We start from the raw sequence: 6,000 nt of genomic DNA on the forward strand, positions 1-6,000 counted from the left end.
GAGCTCCATCCGGTCTATGAGGAGCCAGCGACCTCGGCTGACCTGCGTCCGCCAGACGCAGGGAATCTCTTCCCAGACACGGGGATGTGTGTACCTGCTGCAGGCGTGGAGGGCATTAACTGCAGAATAACTGCAAGCAGGTGACATCGTGCAGCGAGAGGCTGAATCCCAAACTGCGCCTTTAACGTTTAAAACACATTTATTTATTTCCTTCTAGCTGGATGGCAAAATTCAACGCACAGTTTAACCAGTGAGATGCCTTTAAAGAAATCACCCCACGTTAACTATACAGTATACAGGGCGTGTCACTGACTTAACTATACATTATACAGGGCGTCTCACTGATTTAACTATACATTATACAGGGGGTCTCACTGATTTAACTATACATTATGCAGGGTCAGCTCAGCTCTTCATATTGCATTACTGTGTTGAGTTGAGGGGAGCTCCTGGAAACTTCTAGTTTTGGAAATAAACCCCAAAGAGGGCCCAGCGTATCGGTGGGTGTATGTGATTAATATAAATACGTGGATCAATTGTCCCATAATGTCAACCATCAAGCTAAGAAAAGCAAATTTCACTTAAATGTAAAGATATTTACCAAAAATACTGTGGAAGTGTCTCATAAATCAGAGACGTGGCGGTTGTGCCTCATCTACTCGGACGTTGAGCAATTTCATTTTTAGAAACATTATGGAAACATTATTACGATGATGGCTGATAAGAACCGGCCGGCCCATTTACCCCGGCATCTCAGAAACTGCAGCGATCTGTTTCCATGCTCCCAAATCCATATTAATTCAGGGATACAGGGGTTAATTAAACTCCGCCATTATCTGCAAACCCGAGTCGCTCTCAGGAATTAGCATCTAATAAGACGTCGCTGGGCACTTTTGAAGGCTGCAGATAAAGCCGCCTCTCAGATCTTCCTTATTTCTCATTGAATTGAGCTTTTAATTGCTTTTCCAATCTTAATAAACAAGAATCACTCACCCGGTCTCTTTTGTCACAAATCCTGCTCGTGATTTGACATCAGATTTTCTATCGAGACTTCACGCAATAACCCGTCTTCAAACCGGGAATCCGCTAGATCCAGGGTCGGTCCTCTGGTGACAGCTTCTTGGGGGTTTCAAGACCATCCCAGATCTGCCAAAAGAAATCATTAAATATCCTTAATATCCCTGCTATGAGTTTACTTAATAAAGTGTTTCTCATTACCTTAACGTGTCCCAAGGAGGGCATGGTGGGACCATCCAAACCCAGGTGACCAACCCATACCCAGCGGAGAGCAAACACCCCATACCCAACCGAGAGCAAACACCCCATACCCAACCGAGAGCAAACACCCCATACCCAACGGAGAGCAAACACCCCATACCCAACGGAGAGCAAACACCCCATGCCCAACGGAGAGCAAACACCCCATACCCAACGGAGAGCAAACACCCCATGCCCAACGGAGAGCAAACACCCCATACCCAACGGAGAGCAAACACCCCATACCCAACAGAGAGCAAACACCCCATACCCAATAGAGAGCAAACACCCCATGCCCAACGGAGAGCAAACACCCCATGCCCAACCGAGAGCAAACACCCCATACCCAACGGAGAGCAAACACCCCATACCCAACGGAGAGCAAACACCCCATACCCAACAGAGAGCAAACACCCCATACCCAACAGAGAGCAAACACCCCATACCCAACGGAGAGCAAACACCCCATGCCCAACCGAGAGCAAACACCCCATACCCAACGGAGAGCAAACACCCCATACCCAACGGAGAGCAAACACCCCATACCCAACGGAGAGCAAACACCCCATACCCAACAGAGAGCAAACACCCCATACCCAACAGAGAGCAAACACCCCATGCCCAACGGAGAGCAAACACCCCATACCCAACCGAGAGCAAACACCCCATACCCAACGGAGAGCAAACACCCCATACCCAACGGAGAGCAAACACCCCATACCCAACGGAGAGCAAACACCCCATACGCAACGGAGAGCAAACACCCCATACCCAACGGAGAGCAAACACCCCATGTCCAACGGAGAGCAAACACCCCATACCCAACGGAGAGGAAACACCCCATACCCAACGGAGAGCAAACACCCCATACCCAACGGAGAGCAAACACCCCATACCCAACGGAGAGCAAACACCCCATGTCCAACGGAGAGCAAACACCCCATACCCAACGGAGAGGAAACACCCCATACCCAACGGAGAGCAAACACCCCATACCCAACGGAGAGCAAACACCCCATACCCAACGGAGAGCAAACACCCCATGTCCAACGGAGAGCAAACACCCCATACCCAACGGAGAGGAAACACCCCATACCCAACGGAGAGCAAACACCCCATACCCAACGGAGAGCAAACACCCCATGTCCAACGGAGAGGAAACACCCCATACCCAACGGAGAGCAAACACCCCATACCCAACGGAGAGCAAACACCCCATACCCAACGGAGAGCAAACACCCCATGTCCAACGGAGAGCAAACACCCCATGCCCAACGGAGAGGAAACACCCCATACCCAACGGAGAGCAAACACCCCATACTCAACGGAGAGCAAACACCCCATGTCCAACAGAGAGCAAACACCCCATACCCAACGGAGAGGAAACACCCCATACCCAACGGAGAGCAAACACCCCATACCCAACGGAGAGCAAACACCCCATACCCAACGGAGAGCAAACACCCCATGTCCAACGGAGAGCAAACACCCCATCCCAACGGAGAGGAAACACCCCATACCCAACGGAGAGCAAACACCCCATACTCAACGGAGAGCAAACACCCCATGTCCAACGGAGAGCAAACACCCCATGTCCAACGGAGAGCAAACACCCCATACCCAACGGAGAGCAAACACCCCATATCCAACGGAGAGCAAACACCCCATACCCAATGGAGAGCAAACACCCCATACCCAACGGAGAGCAAACACCCCATGCCCAACGGAGAGCAAACACCCCATACCCAACGGAGAGCAAACACCCCATACCCAACGGAGAGCAAACACCCCATGCCCAACCGAGAGCAAACACCCCATACCCAACGGAGAGCAAACACCCCATACGCAACGGAGAGCAAACACCCCATACCCAACGGAGAGCAAACACCCCATGTCCAACGGAGAGCAAACACCCCATACCCAACGGAGAGCAAACACCCCATACCCAACGGAGAGCAAACACCCCATACCCAACGGAGAGCAAACACCCCATACCCAACGGAGAGGAAACACCCCATACCCAACGGAGAGCAAACACCCCATACCCAACGGAGAGCAAACACCCCATACCCAACGGAGAGCAAACACCCCATGTCCAACGGAGAGCAAACACCCCATACCCAACGGAGAGGAAACACCCCATACCCAACGGAGAGCAAACACCCCATACCCAACGGAGAGCAAACACCCCATACCCAACGGAGAGCAAACACCCCATGTCCAACGGAGAGCAAACACCCCATACCCAACGGAGAGGAAACACCCCATACCCAACGGAGAGCAAACACCCCATACCCAACGGAGAGCAAACACCCCATGTCCAACGGAGAGGAAACACCCCATACCCAACGGAGAGGAAACACCCCATACCCAACGGAGAGCAAACACCCCATACCCAACGGAGAGCAAACACCCCATGTCCAACGGAGAGCAAACACCCCATGCCCAACGGAGAGGAAACACCCCATACCCAACGGAGAGCAAACACCCCATACCCAACGGAGAGCAAACACCCCATACCCAACGGAGAGCAAACACCCCATGTCCAACGGAGAGCAAACACCCCATGCCCAACGGAGAGGAAACACCCCATACCCAACGGAGAGCAAACACCCCATACCCAACGGAGAGCAAACACCCCATACCCAACGGAGAGCAAACACCCCATGCCCAACGGAGAGCAAACACCCCATACCCAACGGAGAGCAAACACCCCATACCCAACGGAGAGCAAACACCCCATACCCAACGGAGAGCAAACACCCCATGCCCAACGGAGAGCAAACACCCCATACCCAACGGAGAGCAAACACCCCATACCCAACGGAGAGCAAACACCCCATGCCCAACCGAGAGCAAACACCCCATACCCAACGGAGAGCAAACACCCCATAAGCAACGGAGAGCAAACACCCCATACCCAACGGAGAGCAAACACCCCATGTCCAACGGAGAGCAAACACCCCATACCCAACGGAGAGCAAACACCCCATACCCAACGGAGAGCAAACACCCCATACCCAACGGAGAGCAAACACCCCATACCCAACGGAGAGCAAACACCCCATACCCAACCGAGAGCAAACACCCCATACCCAACGGAGAGCAAACACCCCATACCCAACGGAGAGCAAACACCCCATACCCAACGGAGAGCAAACACCCCATACCCAACGGAGAGCAAACACCCCATACCCAACGGAGAGCAAACACCCCATACCCAACGGAGAGCAAACACCCCATCCCAACGGAGAGGAAACACCCCATACCCAACGGAGAGCAAACACCCCATCCCAACGGAGAGCAAACACCCCATACCAAACGGAGAGCAAACACCCCATACCCAACGGAGAGCAAACACCCCATACCCAACGGAGAGCAAACACCCCATACCCAACGGAGAGCAAACACCCCATGCCCAACGGAGAGCAAACACCCGAAGGGCCTCCATATGAAGAAACAATTTCATCCTTTAGAACCTGATATATTAGAGATTTCATTTCCTTCATAAACATCACAATTTTGTGATGCCAACAAAGAAAAAGAACATTCTTCTGACATGCAGAGGAATTAATGAGACTCTAAAGAAGACGAGGTTTGTGTCAGACCCAGAACTTCTTAAAGTGATTTACAAGGAAAAATATAGCGCTAATAGATGGTCATGTGACAGACTGGAATTATTATTGCAGGGGAGGGATCTCAATATTCCGGCTTATAGGAGAGAAGAGAGAGACGGAGGAGAGAGAGAGACGGAGGAGAGAGAGAGAGAGACGGAGGAGAGAGACATTTAAATACATAACGGGATAAAGGACTGGAGGGAAGAGGCCAGAATCGAACACTAGAGGGTCTCACTTGATATTACCCCATATGTAACACATATATATATTTTACCACCCCTGCCTGTCTGCATAGACCCCGTCCCCACATCTGTATTTTCATTACACTAACAGTAAAAGTGTTGGAGACTCCAGAGTCCTGGTCTGTTCAGAAGGACGGGGTCAGTCTAAGGACGAGGTAACATTACCTATGAGGCCCGGGTATCAGGCAGAGGTCAGGGCTACGCTGGGGCTATACGGTCCAGCACTTATTGAATGAGTACATAGTGGGAGTTGTGCCTGCGCGGCCTGAGCCGGACTTGGGTAATTTATCAGCAAACAGGAGATTCCCAGAGAACTATTTGCTCATCTCTACAAACCGCAAGATCAATTAGTATCATAACTCAGAACCTAATTACACAGCGAACAAACATCTCGCGCTAATTAATGAGCTGTTGTTTCCTATAATAGTTGTAAACAGTCACGTGACGAGAGAGATTTCATGCGGGGGGCGATTCCAAGAAAATTCTGCTTCCGTTTTCAGACACCTTCACCCTCCAAGATAAGACCCCCCTCCGCTCCCCAGAATCATGGCCAAAGACCCCTTTACAGTTCCACATGGGGTCTGTTCACTAAATGCGCTGCGGTTACCCTGAAGTAATGATCTGGAGACTGGGGGGTCAGACTGGGGGGTCCGCTGGTGCTCCTGGGTTCAGTGGTAGCAGGACCCTCTTGGATGACAAGGACCCCCCCGGGGGCTTTCACCTTCAGACATATTGTTTCCTGATGCGTTAAAAACATTAACAATAGAACGTTCTTTACGGCGAAAATAAGGGAGCGCGGGAGACGCCATTTCACTTTAATTCCTAATAAATCAGGAAAGCTCCAGGGCCGGGATATATAAATATACTAAAGGTGCGCCGGCTGC

The sequence above is a fragment of the Sceloporus occidentalis genome, unplaced genomic scaffold (genome assembly GCF_023333645.1).
Source record: "Sceloporus occidentalis isolate IW3139 unplaced genomic scaffold, rSceOcc1.0.p SCAF_66, whole genome shotgun sequence".
Taxonomy (NCBI): domain Eukaryota; kingdom Metazoa; phylum Chordata; class Lepidosauria; order Squamata; family Phrynosomatidae; genus Sceloporus; species Sceloporus occidentalis.